Raw genomic sequence first — 26,035 nt, forward strand, 5'->3', positions numbered from 1 at the left:
TAGTTGTGATTTTGGGAGTCTCTCTGGCTAAGATCAGTGAAATAACAGTGAGAGCCCCATGATCCAGGAATGGGCAAAGCAGCTGAACATCCCCAAAACAGAACCACCAAGCCCTCAGGACTAATTTCTCCAGATCCGAGCCTTGTACCTGTGGCAGACTTCACACCTTTACTAAATCATTCCACAATCTGTTTCTGCATGAACAGAGACTGAAATGTCAAATTGCTGTTTATTTCCATTTAGAAGTTGTCTAAACCCACGCCAAAGATTTTGAAATGCACCATAGAGAGGCAGTTGAAAGATTTCTAATAAAAGGGATGATTCCCTTTTTGTGACCTTTGATGTCAAGTGCCACAAGTCTAATCTGGCTCTTCCCTTTGCTTGGTGGCACACGGCAAAGGGCAGTATTAGACCACACTTGGAAACTCCAGCACCAGAGATGGCTGTTGCTTGACAGCTGGATTTGAAACATCAGTGACTAGCCGGTGTCTTTGGCAGAAGGCTTTTGTGGCTTCTAACAAACAGCTGTTTCAAACCTCAGGGTGTCTTAGGTAATTGGCCAGACCCCATTGCCATGGCATTGGAGCATCTCCAAACTTTAATGGCATTTCCCCTCACAATGTTAATTGTTTTCTTACAATGTGTGCTGAAATAGTGGAATAGAGAGAGAAAAATGCTACAGAGGGGACGGAAATGGAACCAAAACACAAGTGTTCTCTCCCGCTGTCTCCGAAGCCTGCTCTCTGCTCATTTTCTGAACTGAACTGTATCAAACACAGACAAAAATTTCCTACCAACAGGCTCCTTGCATGGCAGATTTGGCTGAGAGACCAAAACCTGATATGGTCTGGGGACCATTCTTATTTTCTGACCAGGCAAAATGTTATGTAGTTGCCATTTATTATTCTGTGGTGGAAGAGACTTCATTTTCTCTATGCTGTTAATCCACCAGCAGTCATCAACATTTAAACACCTCCTGAAAGTACCTCAAACCAATTCTGCTAAGCAGGAAAAGGCTTACGGGATCCATTTTAAAATGGGAGTTCATTTGAGCTTACATGCAATTAAAGACATCGGTCACTACGCAACTTGCGCAGAGAAAGAGCCGTCTGTTCCCACTAAATCTCAGAGGGAACATCTGCTCTTTCTAAAGAAGTCCTAATTCATGTTTAATTCCTTTATTTGAAAAAGAGATTAAAATAGCTGCAAAACTAAATTCCCTATTCCTGGAGATCTACTTTATTCAAATGCTCTTTAAAGGGCCTTTGACACTCCCAATCGCGGAAGGTGCCCTTTTGAGATTCAGAATGAAGACACAAGGTGTATTAAACCTTGCATTTAAAGATGCTGGCGTAATTAGCAGTGGATTTAGCCCCAGCTAAAGCAAGGCTATAAATAAAGCAAGGCTATACACTGTCTTCTCTAGCATATATTGAGATTATCATTTTCCCATCCCTTGGCTATTGCTGACATAGCAAGCTCCTCTGAGCAATCAATTATCAGCTGCATTTGGAGCATTTTGGGCAGCGCTGACATAGGAAGACCCTGACTGCACACCCTGAAGTGCTCAGTCCAATGGCACTTCCCCAGCACAGGCAGGGAGCCTCAGCACTCTGCTTCTGCCCCTCTGCCCCCAAAGGCTGCCTTGCACAAAATCCGTGCCTCTAACATGTGTGCTGAGTTTTGGCCTAAGCTGTGACCCCCAGGCACTGCAGGCTTCCGCCTCAAAACTTTCCAAGAGCAAAGCAAGAATTCTGTGAGGACAAAACAAACCCGTCCCCTGAAACAGCATTTGCCACCATTTTCCCTAAAGGATCAGAGCTGTCCCGGAGCTTCCAAGAGAGGAGCCAGCTTGGGAACTTTTAGCCCCTCCCTTTCCTGGAGGCAGCTTCTGAGATGCCCCAGTGAGAGCTCAGCCCTGAGGCCGAGCGCCGCCCCCATCTCAGGTGCTGCACACCTCTGCAGCAGCCAGGGAAAACCTGCCCAATACACCTTCCATGGCTATTGGGCAGGAGGGACAAGCTCAGCACCTCCTGATTTGGAGGAGCCACTCTAGTGTCTATTCACTGGCATTCCCTGTAAACTCTGCCTCGGAAGACCTCTTGCCTTAGAAGGGGAGGCCATACCTGAGAGATGCTCCGTGACATCCAGCAGAGCTTGGCCCTTCAGTTCACTCCTTCGGTGGCTGAACTCTTTCAGCAGGGATACTTTATCTACAAGGGAAACACACATTTCTGCTCTCTCTTCTGAGGTCATAAGAGAAAGGACAGTGGGGAGGGAAGGGGCAGGGGCAACTACATTTTGTAAAAGAAAGGAAATTCCTGCTGATTTTTGAATCCTTTTCTTCTTTCCTTCCAGCCTACTTGGGAGGATTTTAAATTCCAAAAGAAAAGCTCTCCTTTCACATTTTAAATCCAAAGTTGTCTGCTGTACCAGGAGCTATGTTAAACATTTCACATCAGGGACCTCAAGAGTTCAATCACACGTAAGCAGTGAAAAGGTTTTGCATCCCAGAGCTTTGCAGAAGTGATCTTCTCTCTCCCCTATGGAAAAGGGTGAGAAGGCTCCAAAATGCACACCTCCATTGCCACCTGAAGGATAAGCTGTTTTTAAATTGTCAGGTTACCTGTGTGGATCTAGGGACAAGACTCCAAGTTACTCATACAAGAGCTATTACTGCTCAGTGCCTCAGTAGCCTGTGGGTTTCTGTAACAGCTGTGAAATCAGATCTTGGCAGAGAGACTGGAAGATTTCCCAATACTTGACTGGCGTATGTATTTTAGTTTTTCTTGTGCCTATCTGTTGCGGTTTTGGGGGTCTTGTTTGAATTTGCTGTTGCCTGCATTGGCCTGCAAGCCTCCAGTCCTGCCACTCTAATAAGCCAAGGCAAGCTTTTCCTGGAGACAGAACGTGTGTGGGATGAAGTTTGGTCCCTCACAGGGTCACAGGGCTGGCAGTGACCAAGCAGGCAATCTGCTTCATTGGGAACCACTACAGAGCTACACCCCAGGGTGGGTTTCAGTAGCAGGGTATTATTAAGAGCTCCTTTCCTGCATGAGATACAAAAAGGAGGTCCCAAATGATCTTCATGCAAGCATGCAGTAAAGAAGTGATCCTGCTGTCCTAAAGAAGCTAATGCCTATGATGTGGAGCCTTCCAGGAGGCTGCTCTGCAGAGGTTCTGATGCGCCAGTGTCCCTTCATGCCAACAGCAAAGCTATTCATTTGGGAAGTCAAATGGGGCCCAGGCAAACTCCAAAAATCCCTTTGGCCCTGAATTCCAGCAAAGCTGTAGTCCAGCACTTCCTCTTCAGACAAGCAGCACAGAGCCAAGGGCTCCTGGGACTTTTGGGAAATGCTGATGCACATTCAAGCCTGTTGGGGGACTGGTGCGTAAGGACTGCACCTGCACAGCTTCTGGTGGGTGTCAGCTGGAGGTTTCCACAGACAACAACAGCTGTCAAGGCACTCAGCGTTCTCTTGACTCGCAGAGGCAGAGACACACTTGAGGAGAGTCCATGCCAGGGCTCAGCCTTACCTAAGTGAGCCATGGATTCTTCCAGCGCTTTCACAGCTGCGGCATAAACCCCGGGGTCCTTTGAGTTTAGGTTGTTTGTTATTCCTTCAACCAAACAGATGATCACCGGGTTTAAGCCATCTTTCAGGACGCCTATGATTTCAGCCAGCACGTCCAGCGCCTTCTGCTTCACTTTCTTGTGCGTATCACCAAGTCTCGGGACAAAATAATCAAAAATCTGTGAAGAGAACAAACAACATGAAAGTTGGATTAAAATGTCCTTGTTTGAGGAAGGGACGCAGAAGTGAGCACTCAGCAATGTAAAAGATGAAAGTGATCCTTCCTGTCAGGTCAGCACTTGCTTGCACAATTTCCCTGTGGGCCACTCTCTGGAATGGTTGCGCAACCTCATGCTGGTTGAAAGATTTTCATATATTTTGAAGAGGTTTGGGTGGGGACAGAATAGTTCCTATGGTGTTTCTCTCCACATTTCAGTCATTAAATTAATCCCATTTATTGATGCAAAACAGTATCTTTGCTTTTGAAGTATGGAACCAGATATTTACAATGCCCCTTTTTCTACACAGTTGCCTCAAGTTCTGAGGGCAGTTATGATTTTGCCAAAACTATGGCTGGAGGAGATCCAGGTTTTGTTCCATCTGTCTCAGAACCTGTGTCTGGAGAAGTGCAGGGCTCTGATCAACTCTTCCAGGATCCAGACCCATTGTCTACCCAGCAGGTAGACTTCTGAAATTTAATGTGCTGTACCGCTCTCATTAGAGCAGGTTCAGTCCCTTGACAGCCACATTATCAGGCACCATTTTCTGGACAAAGGGAAAAAGCAGCTGCTGGGAGGAGAAGGAAGAGATCTGTGCCTAGCCATTTCCCTCCTTTTCCAAAGAGAAAAAAGACCCCCCCAAGAAGGGTGAGCACCGTCTTTACCAAGAGGAATAGGGATGCCGATGGAAACGAGTAGCCAGAGATGTGCCTGTGCAAGACAAGATGGAGTTTACAGAAGTATCCTTTTAAAAAAAATTGGTTTAAACCAGCCCAGCCTGATACTTCTCTTCCCCATCCAACCCCTTTTTTTTGTCTAGAGAATAATTGCCACGCTTTCAGTGGCTGGATTCCCTTCACTTAACCCAAGTGGGAGTAGGAGACAGCAGAAGTTACACCAGCAGAAAACTCTGTCCTCATCTGATGAACAGCATCAATAGGCACCTGCCTGACAAATACATCTGGACTGAAATCACTTGTCCTGAAGCGTGGACCTGAATTAAATATTTCAGGGGAAGAGGCACCAGCCTGTCCCACACAGCCAGGATGTAGTGCCAAGACACACTGAATTAACTTTCCTGCTACAGGCTTGGGAAAGGAGCTAAAGGAAAGGAACAATGAAGACACCCTACATACTTGGACAGTGTTAGTGGAGACGAGCTGGGGGCTGCTTTTGCACAGGTCTAGGAGGAGTGCCACTCCTTCCATCCGTGTCTTAAACTCCTTGGCTTCCAGGAGATTGTACAGCTTCTGGAGCGGCTCCGTTTCTTCCACAGCCGGAGGTAACGTGACCTGGGCTTTTGGGCGGCGTAGGAGGCGTCCATCAGAGGTAGACTTCACCCTGGAGAATAAAACCAAATGAGGACCTGTTGGTGATCATACCTTCAGTTAATTGTGAGCAGAACATCTGGGGGAGGTTTCCTAATGATGTGATTTCAAGCTAGAAAATCCTGACCTGAAAAACAATGGGAGACCTCATGACAATCATTACAGGAGACAATCTGCAAGCAACTTTCTCACCAGTGCTTACTCAGGAAAACCAAGGATGAGATGCATCTCACTTATCTCCAGACAGCTTCCCAGGTACACATGTTGCACTGCTTTGTGAGGAAAGAGAGACGCTACTTCCAAGTTTAAATGCCTCATCATAAGGGAGGTGTGTGTCTTATAATAAGGAAACTCATCCCTCTGGAGAAGTGTCTCTACAGCAGGCATGACAATCTGGAAAAGTAGCTCAGATGCATCTGAACAGATGGATAGGGGCATATCTGAAGGATCCAGAAAATCCGTAACAGGGATAAAAACAGAAGCCAGACATCCCAGCACTACGCTCACATGATTGCTTCCCTAGAGACTAGATCCACAGCTTAACAAACCCACTGGGAACAACTCTCTTGGATCAGCCTGTCCCTTCCATGAGCATGGGAAGATCCTGACTATGCTACTGAGGCATGTGGTCACTCTCCTGCCAGCGCTGAGCATGAGAGAGCTAAATAACTCCCCTCTTTTATCAGTGGACAACAGGTACAAGTAGCTCTCCCACTGGCAGGAAGAGACAGCAAGGACCAAATTCCTGTCTCAAATGCTGATTGCAGCACAGGGGGAAATAAACCAAACATGCTGTCCATCAAGCAAACAGTATGAAGGACAGGAATGTCAAGACCAAACGTCCACATTGAGACACCTGTTGACCAAAGTTGCTCAGGAACTGGCGTGCTACTTACCACTCCTCTTGGTACTGTCTGAGGGTAAGAAAACCATGACTCAGGGAGGCCAAACCACATGCATGGGAAGTGCTATTTTGGGGAATGGCATCTTGCTTCTAGACTGGGACTTCTCATCAAAACACCCATCTGAAAAAGCCTGCTCTCAGAGGAAAAAAACCCTGCTTGAATTTACTTGTCCCAAGTGAGGCAGCGGAGACATGGCCCTCTCACAGCCTCCACAGCACTGTCCTTGCCACTGCACTGGATCTTCTGAGCTGCAACCAATGGGTGTCTTTTTGTCGCCCATTTTTTGTGGAAAGCCTTCCAGAGAAGTTGTGTTCAGCGTAATGCAGAAGGAGACATTTTTTATGATAGAGCATTTGTAGGGAAAGGAAACAATCTCTGGCACAGGTCATCTCCACCAGAAAGATTTTCCTGAGGAAGAGACATGTAAAGCTTGCCACGTGCTTTGTCACATCTAACTAAAGTGCTCAGTACCGTTTACTAGAAGGCAATGTGGCCTGGGGCTTCTTCGAGCCATCGCTCCTCTTCTTCACAGGCTTCTCGACAGATGGGCGTTCATCCTTCTGCGTTTCCATCCCCTACAAAGGCATAAAGAAACCCCATGGATCTTTAGAATGTAAAATAGGATATTACCTGTTTAAAACACCACTTATAAAGCAGGATCACTGCTACCAAGGCTTGGGCAAACATTTCCGAACTTACAGAAGGAAACAGGCCAGAGGTTCAGTGATGCCAACTCTTTGTTTTCAATAGCCCAAGGCAGGTTATGGCTGCTACCATACTGAGCAGCAGTCTAAAATCCCAAATTCATTCCTCTTGAGCATAAATGGGAATAATGCAAACTGGTAGGGAACTAATGCTCTTAAAGGAAGCTGCAGAAAAATTTGGACTCTTTGGAGGTTGGCCCATTGTGTTGGAAGTTGATTTGGTTCCACACTCACTCTCCCTGTTGCTGCACAAAGGCACACTCCCTTCTATAATGTAGGTAAAAAGAATTAAAAAACCCCCAGGCAAACAAATGATTTTCCACTGGATGCTGCTGAATTCACCAAGCTTCTTCCAGCTCCACAGGGCATGACAGCAGGGCAGTATTCCCAGAAGACAGACAGTAATTGTAGGAATTGGGATTGACTGGGACTGGACTTTTGTATATTTGGAAATTTTCTTGGCACTACTGCTTCCTGTGTCTTTTGCAAAGACTCTGTTATCTCCAGAAGCACTGTTCTCACTTAATTGCGTCACTGGGGGCAGAGTAGGGATAGTGGGGTGGGGGGTTATGCTTAAATGTAAACCCATTTTCTCCTCTTTCCCTTCCCTGTTTGTGGCCCATATTCAAAATATCCAATACCCCACGTTTCCCCTAATACTATCAGTTCCTTTGTGCTCTGCAGATGAACAGGTTGAGGATCAACAGTTCATTCCCAGGAGCAAAATGATTTGGCAGAAGAGGAATGAGATAAAGTCAGATTAGGTATGTTTGATCGCATATCAGCAGTGGCAATACTTGCACAAAGGAGACATTTTTCCAACCAAGCACTTACTTTCTTCTTCATTCTTGTCAGAATATCTTCCAGGTCACGGGTGGAAAGAGATTGTTCCAAAAGCCTGTTAAATTTTGGGTGATTCAGCATCATTTTCACCATTCCTGTCCATAATGCCTAAAACAAGAAAGAAAGAAAGAAAGAAAGAAAGAAAGAAAGAAAGAAAGAAAGAAAGAAAGAAAGAAAGAAAGATGAACGATCAAAGGAGGAGTGTTAACAGAATAAGCTGAAACCTTAACCTCAGCAGCTGCCATACCTGCATGAGAAGGCATTACCTACTCAGCAAAGAGAGAGATTTACCTCCACTTGTCACTGCACAGTGCTGTCAGCTGAACACAAGAGGCAAGAGGAGAACGTGGGGCAACAGAAAAATACAATCTCACTCTGAAACTGTGGGTGCGCTTCTGTGGCATCGAAGGATCCCAGGGAACAAGCGAAACACCTCTGCTTGGAGTCACAGCTTATGAGCAGTGTCTTGCTGCCATTGCACAGGAATTTGCCTTTCTTTAACTGGCAGGGAAGCCAGGACCAAATGCCTCATGCTTGCTTTTGATTATTCTATACCATATGTATGCACAGGGACAGCTAGTTGCTCATGCCTTCTTGGCAGCTATTAATGGGAATTGAATCCTCAAAGTAAGGGGATTTTTTGGGGTGGTTTGGGTTGATTTTGCCACTAGGAAACCACAGTTCTCTTCAAGAAGCAAATTGGAGGTCATTCAGCCACAGATAAGAGCATTATAGGAATCTGCAGAAGAGGTTTAGAAAGACTGAATACATTGGCTAAAGACCCCTGGAATATTTCTAGGAAAGTCTTAAGTTACTGAGAAATAGATGTATGGGATCCTTCAGTGATGAACATTAGCCAACATTTTGGCTTTGTCTTGTGCACCTAAGGCCAAGCAAAACTGTTTGACTGGCTCATCTGATGGCTCTTTTGATCTCAGGAAAGAATCATTCAAGTCCCAGGAAGTTGGCAATGCTCCCTCTTGCGGGACAACCTCAGGTTCCCCAGCACAGTCATTTCCCCAGACAAGCCAGGGCAGTGGTCACAGCACCAAGCCTGACAGAGCTCAAGAAGCCTTTGGACAATGCTCTCGGGCACATGGAGTGACCCTTGGGGGGCCCTGCACACGGGCAGGAGCTGGACTCGATGACCCTGATGGGTCCCTTCCAACTCAGTGTATTCCGTGACTCTGTGAACCTCATCCACACAGTGAGGGAACTTGATATTTCCTTTAGCTTCCACTCTTTTGTGGTTTTGCCCTTTACAGCCAGACACCCAACAGTTTTCCTGTTTTAGGAGGTGAAATGAAGATCATTACCTTGTGTCCTTGTGACAGTCCTGAGCAAGCGTCCCTGCCGCGTGCGCCAGCCTCTCAGCCCTGGGCGTTCCTGCGAGCTTCGTGACTCCAGTTTTCTCCATCAAGGACAGGAGGAGTTGGGCCGCGCACTTCCGCACCTGGACGTGGCGGCTCCTGGGAAGAAGAGAGCGGACACTGGGGCACAGGGAGCAGAGGGACACAGCGCAGGCCTTGGCCAGAGCATTGTAAGAGACGGTCCGAAAATCCCTCATCTGCCTCACGATCATCGCCGAAGACAGAGACTGAACACAGCAGTCCTGGCCTGGCTGAGGTGGGATGTCTGCCAAGCGTTGCCTACAGGTGTGCCCACTGGGAACTGGTACGCATTCCTGAGGAAAATTAGTGCAGGTCTCAATCGACTGCGCCGTTCTTGCTGCTCAGGCGGGAAGGACTGCACTGAAGCGGAAAGGAATGACCTGTCCTGTACACCTCTCCGGTACACCTGTCTTGTACGTCTGTCCTGTACCTGCTTCCCAAAGCAACGGACCCCATAACAATGTCTGTAGATTTCCCAACCTCTTGGCCAGTTGCCCCTCGCTTCTGAAAAGGACTATAAAGGGACCTCTAAAATAACCAAGCAGGAGATCTCCCCACGGAAAGAAGACGAATCTATTGGCAGAAGACCATGAGGACTTCCTCTCATCCGTTGGTAGCTATTGCCCCTCTTTTTCCCCCTCTCTACTTTGTTTTGCTCTCTCTCTCTCTTACTATCTTCTATTGCATTACTGTGTTGTGGGCACTTAATAAAGGTGCACTGTTTTGATTAAAACTGAAATCTCTTGTGTCCTTTTACACTCTGAGATCGATAAACGAACCATCACGACCCCCGCTTGCATTAGCGGATCGTGACAAGCATGCTCCCTGTCATTGCTGGGGGAAGGAGGCCTGGGCTCTCCCTGACACTTGGGACACCTGTAGAAGGTTCTGTCCGCAGAGAAACACAAAGTTAGCACTGTACAGAAGGACTGCCTGCAAGCAAGAGCGAGGAATTCAGTCTCCTTGCACTATCTGATACTCAACATCTTTCCCCAAATTCACTCTGAGAAAGAGGGAAATTAAAGACAACCCAGGCTGACCCATCAGGGGCCAGCCACTACACAGACAGCCGCAGCAGGATTGAGGATATTTCCACCCATTTACCCCCAAATCTGCAGACCTTGGGAAAGAAACAAATGCAGGGAAAACACGTTGGGGGACATGAAGTTGCAGAATATCCAGCAATGCAGCCAGTTTCTTCTGTGAGGCTTGGCAAGAGATACCTCTGAACGTTTGCCCCTTTTCCAAAGCTGAGGAAAGGGTGGCAGTCAGTTTAGCCAGGTTGTCCTGTTCTAGACAGTGTCTCTTGGGGACTATCAGGCCCAGCACCAACACTTAAGGCAGCACCTGCTTCAGCTGTCCCATGGCAGTCGGCCTGTGAAGGTGCCTGTACAGTGATTCATCATCTCAAGGCTAACATGAGACATCAGTTGGAATAGCAAGTGGGGCTCTAAGGCCAGGACAGTCCTACAAGACTCCTCTTGGCAGGAGCTGCACCTGCTGTGCAGGCTGTGCCACACCCAGCACGTTCTCCCCCATGTGCTCCATGCCCCAGCAAGAACCCTCCTTACTTCTCAAGTGAATGGCATAATGAGGATGCATGGTTTTTCCCAGGGGCTCTGTGGTTAGGGCTGTGAAATGTCAAAGAGCGCTCACAGCTGCAGTTGCAATTGTCCCTCTTCCCACAAAACCACAGGGCTCTATCCTTAGCCTTTGCAGGCACTTGCACTTGCCCACCATTCACCACATCTAGGCAACTCGGACAGACTGGGAGAACTCCAGGAAGCAGCAGCAAGCTGAGTCAGGAGAGGTTGAGGTTGGATATCAGGAAAAAGTTTTTCACCCAGAGGGTGACTGGGCACTGGAACAGGCTCCCCAGGGCAGTGGTCACAGCACCAAGCCTGAGAGAGTTCAGGAAGCCTTTGGACAACGCTCTCAGGCACATGGTGTGACCCTTGGCGTGTTTGTTCTGTGCAAGGCCAGGAGCTGGACTCAATGATCCTGATGGGCCCCTTCCAACTCAGCATATTCTACAGCTCTGTGATTCTGTCAACTAATGGGCTGCACGAGGGCAGAAATAGGTGACAAGAGGAAAGAAGTGAGGTTGATTGGAGAATCAAGACACTGAGTTCACAGAAGATGCAGGGTACAGGACCCTTCCCTCCCACCATTCCCATTCTCTCTCTCAGCCCTTCTGCCCCCCACACAACAGAAGGTGAAGAATATCACTAAGAGAAGAAGAACCTACTGGACTCCACTGTCCATGAGAGCAGTCATTGCTCGTGCAGGAGTCACATGCTCCACCATGACTCCCAGGGTGTGACTGGCTGCTTTCTGAACAAACTCTGGGGAGTTCCACACCATCTGGAGAAGGACCCGAGCAACCTCATCCACCTCCGAGTCCATGTCCTTCTGCAAGGTCACAAAGAGCTCTCCAAGAGTGACGATTGCAGAGTAAGACACCTTTGAGCGAAGGTTGGTCACCTGGGGAAGTCATGAGGGGAAACATAAGAATCACCTTGAAAAGAAAACCAGTTGCCTTAGACAAAAGTCCCAGGAAATGACAACACTTCCCGCTGTGTCCAGGGGAACACAAAAGCACAGGCAGAGCAGAAGAGCACAAGCACAGAAAGGCACTTCACTCTGGCACCAATTTGTGCTAGGCCTCAGGCCTGCTTCCTGCAGGCCTAAAACATATTCTTTCACTTAAAGTGTTCTACTTAACTCTTCTGGAATGTCCACTGCTTTGGTTTTAGGCCCTTTTATTCAAAAAACAAAGAAACAAATTAAAGCAAGGGCTGCTCTCAAGCCATAAAGGCACAAGTCATAAAGACAAAAGAGTCATTTGCTCCTGTTTGAAAAAGCAACAGCAGCAGTTGAAGCCCTCAGCCAGGAAACAGAAAACACAGGCTCAAGTCTACAGACTAATTGGCAGTGTTGAATTACAGCTTGGGCAGAGATTTGGACTGCAGCAAATAACAGAATTAGTGTCTCCGTTTCTGCATTTGCACATTGCATTGTAATGGCAGCTCGCTCCAAGAGGAGAGTGTCAGATGCCCGACCTACCAGTAAATAGAGCTACATGTGCACACAGATCCTATAGAGAGCTGACAGACATGAGAAAGATAAGGTCTAGAAACAGAAATGAAGGCAGTCCCTGAGCACACAGGGAGATGAACAAGCACATATCTTCTCTACACACCGTGTATGAAGCACAGAGGACGATTCAGAACAAGGTTCTTACCTCGTTGGTAAGTGCCAAGCAAACCTCACGAAGTCTACAAAGAAGGACTTCTGAGTGGGACTCAGCCAGGTGTTTGATGCTGAAGAGTCCCTTCTCCTTCAGCTCCCTGAAAGGCAAGTACCAAAAAGAGTGACTTTCTCTCCACCCAAGAACTAGGCAGCACCCTCTGAATTTACCAGGCTGGCGGCTCAGTCAAACAAAGGGAGGTGCTTTTCAAGCAGTCCTTGATGAAATCGTGGAACTCACTGCCACAGGTTGCTGTGGCTGTCAAAAGCATACACAAATCCAAGAGGCAAATAGAGGGCTTTCAGAGTCTTTATTTGTGGCTGTTTAACAAGACAGCCTTTCTGAAGTCTCTGGCACATGAAGTCCCAATGTCAGTGCTTCCTGGAAGCTGTGAGACCGTGCCATGCTGCTGTTTCTTGTCACCTCCCTGTACCCGTCCCTGAGACACAGTCCCATTGGGCTGTGTCTGGTGCAATTTCCTTCTTTGCCAGCCCCAGCAGGCAGTTCAGCAGTGAGAGTCTGCACTGGCACTCTGTAGCTGAGTTTCCACTCTGCAATCTAGGCCTGTCTGTCACCCACTCCACTCCGCCTCACACATTCCCCAGGAAAGCAGCAGGATGCCCCAGAAGATTCCACACCAGGGCAAGAACAGCTGAAAGTCTGGCTTTTCCCAAAAGCCCCTACCTAAAACAACAGCAACATGTTATTTACAAGGTGCAAACAACTCCCTCTCTCAGCACTTGCTTTGTGCAGGACCTGAGCTACAGGAAGGCGCGTGATGCATCGGGGCTGCAGCGCAGGGCTGGCGGCCGACGCCACGGGCATCCCTGAGTGTCACCCGGACCCCCCACAGCTGCAGAAGCTCTCTGCACCTCACAGGGCACCAAAGAGAAATGGGGAAGAGAAAGCAGAAGAGAAAGGGCAGAGCAAAGGCGACTGCACAAGGAGATGCATCGCTGCAGATTTTTCATGCTTATCCCAGGGTGAATGGAGTCCTTATCCCAGTGTGAATGAAGCAGTGAGTAGATGATAACCCAGACATCAAAAAGACAACCAATATCACCTAACATTTGTGGGGTTATCACCTCTGGACTTCTAGAGGCCTCCTTCTGTCTCTGTTTAAGTTTGGGACACATTGTGAGTATTGACAAAACATCTCAGGCCCATATGAAGCAGTGAGAAGGAAACAGTTGAATTGCACAAGTGCAAGATTCCTAGAGGATTTTATTTCTTTTTCCTTCTCTTCTGCCATGAGCCCCTCAGGACTAATGACAGGCTGAGTGACTCTATAGCACAACTCAGTGCATTTCTCAGAAAGAAGAGCTCCCTGTAGCTGCTCCTGGGACTCACATGCAGAAGGTCACAGGCAGACCCTGACTCCTGCCACTGCTGACCAGAGACAAATCTTACTCAGTCCCACTGGGCCCCGAGGCACCCAAATCTCTACACTCCAAACTGCTGCCATCCTGCTTCTGGCTTCAGCCAGCAAATCATCTTGTCCCACAGCTTTCTCTCTTCCCTCAAGATATCCTTTGCAGCCCCACAGAGCAGCAGGCAAAGCGAGGAAACAGCACGGACCTGCTGCAGCTGGAGCACTGCTGCAGACCAAGGCCAAGAAAAGGCTGCTCTCCAATCTTTATCCTCTCTCTGCTCTGGAGTGGTTTCACTGGTGCCCCGAGGCCCTCTGGGCTGTTGGGGCTCAGAGGCACTAGCAAGATACTCTCCTAACCTACCTTAACGCTAAGAGGGAGACAGAGTGAACGGGGCCTTTCTTACCAGTCATCGCTGCTGAGCAAGGAGAGTGCCTCGAGCAAGGACTGCTGTGGCTCCAAAGAGGCTCCATCCTTCTGCCCCTTCCCACGGAGCGGCTCCTCTCGGCGCTCGGCACCAGTGGCCATCTGCGGGGTCACTGTAAGGAGAGGGTCAGCCATGAGCGCTGCAGCCCCGGGCAAGGCACCCCGCCATGGAGCGGCCTGCAGCCCCATCTCCCAGCCAGGCTTCCATGAGGTACAAACTGGCACTGGCCCAGAGAATTCCCTGCTCTCTGGCTCCTTGCTTTCTCCCAGCCTCCCCCAGCTGGGCACAGCTCCTTGGCTCAACCTGACAATTGCCCACACAGCGCCAGCTCCCAAGTGCCACAGGTACCACAGCCAGCGGCACCTTCCTGAGGCCGCAGAGCTCCCACTCCCTGGGAGACAGTGCCCACCAGCAGGACTTGCTCCCCAGGAGGGACCCCTCAGCTGCCTCTCCTGTCTCAGCGCCCTGATTTCCCCAAGCCCTGAGGACAGAGGCACTCTGCAACTCCCTGAGGAAAGACCTGCAGCTGCCTCGTGACAGCACCAAGCCGAGCCTGAACAACCGAGTCCTGCTGGGCCCGGCTGAATCCCCTCAGAGCAGCTACCAGGGAACAGCGATACCTGACCCTTCACACCTCACAGCGCCTCTGTTCCCATTGGCTTCAAATATTCTAGACAGAGGGCAGCTGAGTGCACTTACATTTCAGCCTGCTCTTGGGAAGGGAGTAGTTCATGGATTTTGCTCTTTCTAAGCATCATGAATCTGTACTATTTCAGTAAAGTACACACTGGCTGTATTTGAAAGATGCTGAGGTGAAATTTGTTTGTCATCAAATGGACTTGTGTGCACACTGTGCAAGCCTAAGCTTTCTCTTGTGGAAAAATGGAATCTCTAGTCCAGATGGTGGATAAAAAAGCCTTCCAAATGCAAATTGATGATAAGAATATGTAAATACAGATGCAAATTGTTGGCAGATGAACTCTCTTGATAGTCAGTTTACAAGATATGAGAAAATTCAGATGATAAATGCATTTCTTATGAAACCCACTGGTCATCAAAAGGACTGTTGATCATCAATTTCATGTCATGCACTCAACAGGTCGTTTTCTAATGTGTACATGGAAACATCTGAGCTGTCTCAAATGATGGAGTTTGAATATTGCACAGAATCTAGATGAACTGCTCTAGACTCTGTGGGGGTTTTGTGCTACCCTGCATGTTCTCACACAGTATGGAGGAAGCATAACATCAAAAATATTCAGATGGGAGCTAATCTGGCTGTCACTGATGTACCCCTGTCACTGCCATCAGTGGTGTCACTGCAGAAGGATGTCGATGTACACAGCTATATTCAATAGGAATGGGGAGCCCCGTCAGGCTAGTTCTGGTCAATTGTGACCATGGAAGTAGCATCACTAGAAAAGAGCACTCAAAGTATCATTCCTAGCTCCCTTCTTCTTATCTCACCCTACTCAGGATCACAGCACAGGCAGGCTGCCCTCACAGGAGAGGCAAGAGCCACCAGGGACTATGTGCTGTGTATTGACTGCGGGCAGCAAACAGCCTGGGAGCAGCAGGCAGCCCCTCCTGGCTGTCACCTGCTACACAGGCCGCTGTATTTGGGTGGGGTGACCCAGGAGGCGCTGCTTGTTCCCTCTTGGCATTGCAGGCCGTGGGATGGCAGCGGCGAGAAGCCATTGGGCACTTCTGGGAGCAGCAGCACGGCTGCACCAAGTGGCTGACTGCCATGCAGAGACAACCCTTGCTGGGAGAGCAGGAAAGCTGGCTGCAGAGCCGGACAGCAGCACAGGCAGAGGGCCAAGATGGAGAGTGGACAATTGATCGTGGTGGTACTCGTAGGTGCACAGTGAGCACACCCTGCCAGACTGCCCCGAGCTCATCCCTGCAGTTACAGCTGCCTCCTGGCACCAGTGCTGTAGTTTGCTCTATCAGGATGGGCAAAAGCCAGAGCTTAGGTCTTTACCACTACTTTATGCAGCTCAGCTTTCCAATGGATCAATAAGAACCAACTGCTCCAGTACTGCCGAGCTGGAGTAACTCAAGAGTAGATTTGCTGTTCATTCTCAGCACAGGCTATGAACCCAAGATCCCAGCTGTGGTGGCTGAGGCAGGAGGCGGTTTGTGCTCCTTGTGCAAGGAAAACCGGTGAGGGCAAAAGCTGCTGTGGAGCAGGCTTACCTGAGGAGTTGCGTGGGAAGCTGCCATCTCCATGGATGATGGGCTTCTTGGGCAGTAAGGGCACGTTGTCCTGCTTCCTCAAGACCTTCTTCTTCAAGGCACTACCAGGGTGTTTTCTCTGCACACTGGAAGCTGTGCCATTGACAGGCGGTAGGCTAAAGCCTGCAGGGACCAAAGAGGAGCTTGGGAGTGGAGGGTGACAATGGAAAGGCCCAGAAAACTTGCTGGAGCTGGGTAACATCTCTTTGTTATCCCAAAGAACTTCAAGTATAACAGTGGCACAGTTCCATGGGAAAGTGATCACAGACTCCTAGAAGAGTTTATGTGGGAAGGCACCTTTAACCACCATCTAGTCCAGCCCCCACGAGCAGGGACATCTTCAGAACGAGCAGGTTCCTCAGGGCCCCATCTAACATGGCCTTGAACACCTTCAAGGATCCATCAACAACAGCTTCTCGGGGCAAACTTTTCCAGTGTTTCATCCCCTTCATTATAAAAAATTTCTTCCTAATATCTAATCGAAATCTACCCTCTTCTGGTTTAAAACCAAATTGCAGTGATGCTTCCCCGAAGAAACAAGGAAGCCCCAGTAGTGCTTTGCTTTTGTTTTCCTGTTTCAGAGGCTGGCTGGGGAAGTTACCAAAAGAAAGCGCAGATAACCTTGCCTGATGCCCTCGGGCTGAGTGCTGCCTCCTGAGGTCCCTGCTGCTGCCCTGGGGCAGCGCACACAGCACTGCAGTCAGGGCCCCTCAGCCGGGATTCAGTCGGGAACGCTGCTTGCTCCGGGGGCTACACCAGAAGCACTGGCTCGGGGCTTCAGCACAGCTCTACAGCGCCAGCTCCTCAGCAGGGAGCGGTGGGAGAAGGGTCTCTGGGGTTTTCATTAGAAGGAGTTGAATTTTGTTTCTTCCAGGTTGCACTTTGGTTGAAAAGCATTCTTTTGGACCCACTTTTCCTGGAGGCGAGTCTGAAGCCTCAGTGTACTTTGCAAGACAGAATTTTACACTCTGAAGGACTTCAGAGGGGAAGGTGGGAAGCTGATATTCTGTTACGGACTCAGTGAGGCCATGGGCAAGACACTTCATGTCTCTCCATTTTTCTTTGGGGACCGGAAATACATCCTATGCAAACTCCCACTCAGATGCAAGTGTAACAGCCCCCCAGTCTGAGGGCAACACTGTGCAGAGGGCAAGCAAGTGATCAGAAAGGACCACAGGTGTAGCAACCACTTACTTGCTGCAGCTGCATCCCCGGGGTCAACTGTCTGTGGAGGCAGCTGCAAGGACGTTTCCTTTTCTCTCTCTGTCTTGATCTCTTTCTCCAAAAGCTCCATTGGCATCCGCTCTAAGTTCCTTTGAGCCAACATGCTCAATGCAGCACGGATCTGCATGCAATGGGAATGCATCACAGACTGTAAGCAGAGACACACAAACCAGACACAACATCTCATCAGGAGCACAGGGTCCATAGAGTTCCACAGTCCTTGATGCAGCTCCATGTACATTCCAATGGTTTCTGAAGAATGTCTCCCATCCTCACCTTGGCAATTACACACAGTGAGGTGGAACACTTTATTGCCATAACCTCCCACTGCTCCAAGGTACTGTTTCTCAGCCTATGTCAGGAGGCCCTGCTTGAAGCAAGAAAATCACAGGAGTGCTCCAAGACAGATGAAGAGCCCACGTGACCAGTGAGCAGGCAGTTCCCTTCCTACAGGCCATGGCAGGAGAATAAGAACCATGTGCAATACGCAGCAAGGAGGGGTAATTAGCTGTTGCTTAACACTCATGGCCAGGAATTGCAGCTGTTTCTCACTTCTGGCTTCTGAAGGACTCAGCTGCTCTCTGAAACCATGAGGCCAAAAAGAGGAGTCACGTGAAAACAAGTTGCAGAAACATTGATGTTAACGCGTGGAAAAATTGAGAATGAGAGGGCTGTGAGATACAGCAAGAAAGGTAACCAGGAAAAGTCAAAGTCTCCCATTTTATTTTGCAGCCTTGCTTACACTCAGCATTAGAATCCTTGCTTCTGTGCTTCCCAGGATGCACTTTGCCCACATTCACTGATGTGTAGCTTGCTCTGCCATTCAGAACTGCTCTACAAGGGCCTTTGCACATAAAGAATGCTTCTGGCATGACCTTAGCACCATCTCCAAACCAGTGACCTTGCCACCACTGGAAATAGCCAAGCAATTGCTCTGTAGCTGTCAAATATATGCCCAAGAGAATCCCCATCCCCCAAGAGTGGAAGATGATGATTTTCAGGGACATTTTGGGCCTAGCACTAAACAGTCACTGGCAAGGAAGTCTGCTCATCCCTGTCCTTATCCCTCACCTTTCCAAAGCCATCCTTCAGGGCTTCGGCACTCGTAAGGCCAGCACTGGTGGGGTGATCCGTCTCCTTGGCCTGGCTCAGTGGGAGGCCTGTTAATGGAAGCAAAGGTTCCTGGAAATCTCTGGCACACTTCAAGCCCCCAACAGTGCCACGCTGGGCAACAGGCAAGACAGCTTCCAGATTGCAGAGCTCTGATAAGACCCAGAGATTGTGTCTGAGAGCAGCAAGGTACATATGCCTAGAACCTCTCCCAATGGATGGGCTACTGCCACAGTGCACTGGCAGCAGACATGGCATTGCTCTGTTGGCCAGCAGAATGAAACCTCCTGCATGATGGAGGCCTCAGCCCTGGATGCTGGAGAGCCGCTGTGTTTGATAGAGAAGGGCAGAGACAGAGCTTGCTCTTGACAGAGATTCTTATCTGCCCTAATTCATGCTGATTTTAGTAAACATCTTCTTCCTGGTTCCTAAAAGAACTCCCAGGTTCTAATACCTGTAAGCATTAAGATCAATATTTTCTTCTCTTTGTGGCAATGTTTTAAAGGACATGAAAAGAAAAGCTTAGCATTGCAGGAGTGTTAGCCAAATGTGAATTGTGTTCTTGAAACTGGATAATTTGCTTTCCCCAAGGATTTTCACTCTAAACTGTGTGAGATTGGGTCACTTTCAGGCCAGTCTGACTAAAGGCTGAATTTCCTAATGGAAGTGGAACAATGTAGCTCATTCTGAAACACTCTCCAACGGAGCCCTTAAAACTCAGAGGATGAATCACTCTTTACATGGCTTCAGAGAGGATAAAATCACGTGGCAGCAAAGTAGCAAAAAAGCAATGTCTTAAATCAGGATTTTTTGCCCTGCAAAATGGTCAGCTTAATAATAAAAAAAGAGTTAGATATGGGCTTTGAGGAAGGAGGGCTATTCCGGATGGGAGGCAAGGCCTTGGAAGATAAGAGCATCTGAGAAGTTGACAGGGAAACAACTGACTCCAGGGTAACCTCCTTGGGACCAGTGCAGTCAGCCCCAAGTGCAAAGTGGAGACACAAAATATAACAGAGGCCGCAATGCCAACATAAAGCATCTGAAGCTACAGTATTTCATTGGAGAGATTTCCTGGAAACTCCTGAAAAGCTGCACAGGGGATTATGGCCTTGCCAGCAGCCCCTTGAAGCAGGCTGTTGGCATGAAGGGACCCTGGCGCATCAGAACCTCTGCAGAGCAGCCTCCTGGAAGGCTCCACATCATAGGCATTAGCTTCATTAGGACAGCAGGATCACTTCTTTACTGCATGCTTGCATGAAGATCATTTGGGACCTCCTTTTTGTATCTCATGCAGGAAAGGAGCTCTTAATAATATCCTGCTACTGAAACCCACCCTGGGGTGTAGCTCTGTAGTGGTTCCCAATGAAGCAGATTGCCTGCTTTGTCACTGCCAGCCCGGGTGACCCTGTGAGGGACCATATTTCATCCCACACACGTTCTGTCACCAGGAAAAGCTTGCCTTGGCTTATTAGTGTGGAAAAAAATAGAAGAATAATAAAATGGACAATTATACTTGGATATGATCACACTGTCAATGTCAGCCTTGTACCTCATTCTCCCAAGGCTTGTAAGTCATCCTGAAACATATCAATAGAAAAAACTCAGATCCTGTGCTACATCTGAATGAAATTGCTTCAGATCATTAAGAATTCTCCTGTCAGGACCAGGACAAAACCCTTCCCACACGCACTTGTAGCTGTCCTGGATTTCTGCAGCCCTTTGTGGAAACCTGCTCTAGGCAGAGTGTCTGGAGTTGGTTTGGGCCTTTAGGAAAGATGTGTGGAACCGTATGCAGGGCTCTCCTAGGAGAAAAATGCTGGCCAGCGATCATATTTTAGTAGTCCCCTATGATGGCTTCACACAGCAACAGCCCCAAGGCTGCTGAGAGGAAGGCACAGAGGAAGATAACCCTCCCATTTCTGAGGGAAATTCTCTGACAACAAACCAACCTGAGTTGTCAAACAGCTGTGAGAAATATTCACTCACCCATAAGGCTGAAAGAGGAGAAAGTCATCTAAGCAAAACTCTTTATGAGTATAAACAAGTCAGCTGAGTTGAGTGCATCTCCCTGATGAGGCACAGCTCTGCCTCAAATGCACAAACCTTTATGCCTTTCCCCGGCCCGTGGGGCTGCCTGTCCCCTTTCCCACGTGCTGGCTGCTCAGGAACTTACATTCTTTCCCACTGCCCACCAGGCTCCAAGCAACAGCTCCTTTCCCCTCCCCTTTCTCTGCCGGTAACAAGCGTGGCTTCCCTCCCCTTTTCCTCCCGCCCACACTCAGCAGGCCTGGCCTCCTGCTCCTTACATCTTTGCCTGTGTGACACGAGCACTCCTTCTCATGGCTACCTGCAATGCCTGAACGAAAACATCATTTTATCCCTCACGCAGCTGGCCTGATGTTTCGAGACATGGGCCAAAGGGGAAACCTTTCAGTGTGTTTGGTCAAGGCTGGCCTATGCTCGAGGCAAAGGTGCGTCAGTGTACTTGGCTCCTTCTCTCCTCATGGTGTCCGGCAGGCACAGGAGCCCAGAGCTCCTGCAGAAACCATCACAGCACTCGGTGGGAGCAAACTTGTGTCCAGTCCTCACACGGAGCTCTGGTGTCCAGCACTGCACCTCCTTGGAATGAGGAATTGTTGCAGTGCTCTTGGAAGGAGCTAAGGAGGTTTGGCCTTCAGATCAGCTCCTTCCTAGCTCCTGATTTGCTGCCCTGGGTAAGCTGCTGCCTGTGGCAACACTTGGTTCACAGCTGACAGCCCTGCTCTGCTGGCAGGCAGCCATTGCAGGAGCTTTGCTGGGATCATTGAACCTTTCAGATCTTCCCAAGGAGAGCTAAGGAGGGAACTTGTCAAAAGAGCATTGCCTGGGCAAAGCTTTTAACATTAAATCTTTCCTCTGTGCTCATTACCATGCACAGGAAATATTTGAGGAAGCAAGTTTGTTGTTCCAGAAATTCCTGCAATCAGTCAGATTGCCAGAAAAAAACCACAGATTTGGGATGTGTAATCTCACTTTAATTCATTGTATAGGGAAATACAGGAGCACTTCTTGTGAGCTGTGTGTCTAACCTAAGTGACCTTGCCACCAAGAACTGAGAAAGGTGGGGAGAGATGGAATCAGTGGCACGAGGATCTGCAGTGGGATTCTCCCGCAGGCCTGAGGAAACTGCCCCCTTCCAATGGGCTTGTTGCACTAGATAAAACTCATGCTTCAGGTACATTATCTCTAAGCTGAAATTTCAGGGCTCAGAAAAGCCTCAAAGAACTGACATCGCTCAAATTTAATTTTATCCTCCCATCAAGTCTCTGACTGATGATAAACTGTGTTTGTCCTCCACAGCAGCTCCAGTCCTGATGGGCTCTGTAGTGTGGTTGCCATGAGCATGTTTCATATGACATTACTGTATGTTTGCTGCACAACAATGGGAGAACATCATTGACCTATTTCCTTGCTATTACTCCTATGAAATGAAACCTTGGAAGATATACCTGACTCCCTGCCTTATGTACTAGCCCCACTCTCAATGGGTCCCACAGAGAGCTTTGGCTGGAACTCAGGGGAACAGGAGAGTTTATCATCTTTGGAGAAAGGGGCAGGCAACTCAAGAGGACTCTACGGATGTCGTGAGGTTATGCAGGGACAAAATTGGAAGGGACAAAGCCCAAGTTTAATCTGACTCCTGCAGGGAAATCGTAGAATCACAGAATGATTTAGATTGGAAAGGACCTGAAAGATTCTCTACTTCCAAAGCTCTGGCTGTGGGCAGGGACACCTTCCACTAGACCGGGTTGCTCAGGGCCCCATCCGACCTGGCCTTGAACGCTTCCAGGCTTGGGGCATCCACAGCTTCTCTGGGTAACTTGTTCCCAGTACCTCAGCAGCCTCACAGTAAAGAATTTCTTCCTAGAAACTTGCAAAAGAGAGTAGAACTATTTCTGTAAATACAACAGCAACAAAAGGAGGGCTGAGGAGAAGCTCTGCCTTTTACTGGATGTGGGGGGAAACATAGAACAAAGCCTGAGGAAAAGCCTGAAGTACTTAATGCACTCTTCCTTCCCTGGGTGAAGACTGTCCGGAGGGGCGGGCCCAGGGAGTGGTGGAATTAAATGGAATTAAATGCAGTTGGTGGCTGGTCACAAGTGGTGTTCCCCAGGGCTCAGCACTGGGGCCAGTCGTGTTTCATAGCTTTATCAATGATCTGGAGGAGAGGATCAAGGGCATCTCAGCCAGTTTGCAGACGACGCCAAGCTGGGTGGGAGTGTTGATCTGCTGGAGGGTAGGAAGTGTCTACAGAGAGATCTGGCCAGGCTGGATCATGGGCTGAGGTCAGTGGTATGAGGTTCAACAAGGTGAAGTGTCCCGTCCTGCACTTGGGCCACAACCCCACGGAAGGCTGCAGGCCGGGGGCAGAGTGGCTGGAAAGCTGCCCAGCAGAGAAGGACCTGAGGGTGCTGCTTGGCAGTGGCTGAACGTGAGCCAGCGTGTGCCCAGGTGGCCAAGAAGGCCAATGGCATCCCATCCTGGGATATGATTTAGTGGTGGCCTTGGCAGTGTTAGCGGTCTCAGGTTATTGGGGGAACTCTGTGAGCTTAAAGGTCTTTCCCAATGGAAACAGTTCTGTGATTCTAAACCTCCATTCCTTGTTTTGAAGGATGCAGTCCCAAACAGACCCGCATTTGTGTTTTTAAGGAATTTAGCATCTACCTTTCCATGCAAGTAAGAGGAATCAGGCTTGAAATGCTCTCGAAACACTTTTATTCCTTGATCTTAAGCTGTGTGTTTGAATTGAGGAGATTTTGTACAGAAAGGTTGGACCAGAAGATAAATGCAGGCAATTTAGCTGCAATGGCACTTGTTTCACCTGCTTTTCTGCTTCCTTTCCCCATGGGGGGCAGATTTGGGAGTATTTGTCTTGTGCTTTGAGTTCTGGCCCAGACTTGCTCATGGATGTGCTGTAAAATCTTATCTACCCCTTTCTACTGACAAAATCTTGCAGACTGGTGGGAATTGCTAGAGACAAGGCTTATAAAGCAGTCCCCAGTACGATTAGCCCAGTGTCCCTGCTTAAATCCAGGCCTGCTTGTATTAAAAAGGAGCAAACTCTTCTAACCACCCCGCCTTTTATTTGTAGCTCTTGGGGCAAGTCCTGCATGCCATTCCAACTCTTTGTTATCAAATGTGTGAAGTGATGTTGCTGCTGTAGCAGCAGCCTGAGTTCAGCGGGAACAACTCCAAAGCACTGTCCTGGGTCCCACTGCAGTGGGCAAGGTCAGAGACTTGCCTCTGCTGCCATGGGCATCCTGCCATGGGGAGAGCAGCTGCTGGGGCTTCCCCCATTCTGCTGGCAGCAGTCTGCCTCCAACATGTGGACTGTATGGCCGTGATTTTGACAGCATGTGGAAAATGCATCGTTTGAACATTTTTTATGTTGCTCTAACATGACCTGACTCGAGCAGTTTGGTAGGCAGGACGCCCTGCGGGCAGGGCCATGGCAGGGATGGGTGGCTGTCACTTGCACTGGCAGTGTTATTTTTCCATGCAGGCTCCTGATGCTGCGGGGCAACGCACCAGCAGCTGTATCGGCCCAGCGACCAGCAGCACATCGAGGAGACCCTCATCTGCACAGAGCCCATCACCCCTTTGCTCCCCCCATGGCGGCACAAGACAATTCCGCCCCAGGTGAAGGGCTGCAGCAGACTGGAGACTCCTTCAGCCAGGACTCGTTGCAATCTCCTTCCTGCAGCTGTGCCTGGAGGATGTTGGCCTGCAGCGGCGGTGCCCATGCCCAGGAATGCTGCTCGGCTCAGGGAGGCGGAGTGTGTACAAAAGCTGCGCTCAAAGCGCTGATTGCGAGACCCCAGAGCCGCTGGCAAGTGCAGCAGCTCTTCTTCATTCCGTGCAAGTGAGAGCCCAGCCTTAGAGCCTGTCCCTGGGGACAGGGAAACGCTCTGTGTATAGTTTTGAATTTTCAGGGACAGCCAAGATGAGAATTGTTTTGAGGCAGGTGATGTTAATGTTGGGTTTGGGTGTGTCTGCAGGAAAGAAAGCAGGAATAAACCCCTGCCACAAGGAAGGAGAACATTTGCATGGCCAATTTACACCCTACAGATACACTGATCATATCGGCCCTCTGAATACTGGGAGCATCTAGTGCAGGGGGCAAAGCTTCCTTTAAGAGATGGGAAAGATGAGATTTGAACAAATAATTTTGCTGATGCAGAAAAAGGGATCAGACCCACTGATCCCTTGCCTCAAGGTTAGTTCTGCCAAATCCTGGGCACGGCCCCTTTGGAATGGTTCCTTAATTGCTGATATGCAGCTGGAATGCTGAATGCATCTGGGGAGAAGAATTGCTGAGTATGTAAAGTGGCATTTTTGCTGGATTAATTCTGGACTAGGAGTGAGCTATCTCATGAAAGCTTATCTTTCTCTCTTTTATTATTGACTGTAATGTTCTACAGGGGGAAAAAAATCCTGATTTCAGAAAGTTATTCTTTTTTTTTTACTGCTTGGCAGTTTTATCATCGGTGGAGGACTGTACAGAATGATTAGTTCTCTGAGTTTTAGGAGCTCTGTTGGAGAGCATTTCAGAATGACCTGCCCAGTGGTATTTCCATTAAGAAGATTTTCAATTGTTAGGATTAGCCAAGATCAGAAATATTTTGAGGCAGGTCATGTTTATGTTGGGTTTGGGTGTCTCTGCAGGAAGGAAAGCAGGGAATAAACCCCTGGAAAAATGAAGTAGAGCAAAAGTGGATTGTTTGGATAGGCCAATGTGTTCCCTACAGATATGGGCTGCTTGAATAGTGGGGATATCTAATGGAAAGTGCAAAGCTTCTTCAACTTCTGACATGGGGTGCCATTGTTCATGTGCCAGCCCTTCGTTTGTTGTGAACAGAAAAAATCAAATCCAAAAAGTGCAAAACCCAGCCCAGATCTGAGTGGGAGTTACAAAAATAAATGCCTTGAAAAGTAGCTTTGGAAAGTGCCTTTCCTCCTAGACAGTGTCAAACCCAGAGGCCTGGCCTGCTGGGGCTTAGGGCTGGCTGCCCTTGGGAAGGGAAGGGAAGGGGATGGTGTTGGGATGGGGGTTTTGCGGCCATGGAGACGAGAGAACCACGGGCGAGCGCGTCACAAAGGGGCAGCCCCGCGCTGAGGTTGTGAAGGTCGCGGGTGTCACAGACACAGCGGCAGGAGACGCGTCTGGCTCTGCCTCTCTGTGCCGACTGCTGGCGATTGGAGTCCCCCGACCTTGTTCTAAGGCTGGGTACCAAGCTCCCGTCGCTGTCTACGCCGAGAGCGTTCCCAAATTCAAACCCCGATACTTCTGCGAGGCAGAAGCACGGGTTCCAACATGGACTTCACTGGAAAAGGAAAGACCGCTGAAGAAAAAGGTGAGGATAGAATGGAGAGGAAAGGCCTCAGCCAAATGGAAAAAAATCCCAGCAGATT

Source organism: Coloeus monedula (assembly GCF_965178545.1).
Source record: "Coloeus monedula genome assembly, chromosome: 2".
NCBI lineage: Eukaryota > Metazoa > Chordata > Aves > Passeriformes > Corvidae > Coloeus > Coloeus monedula.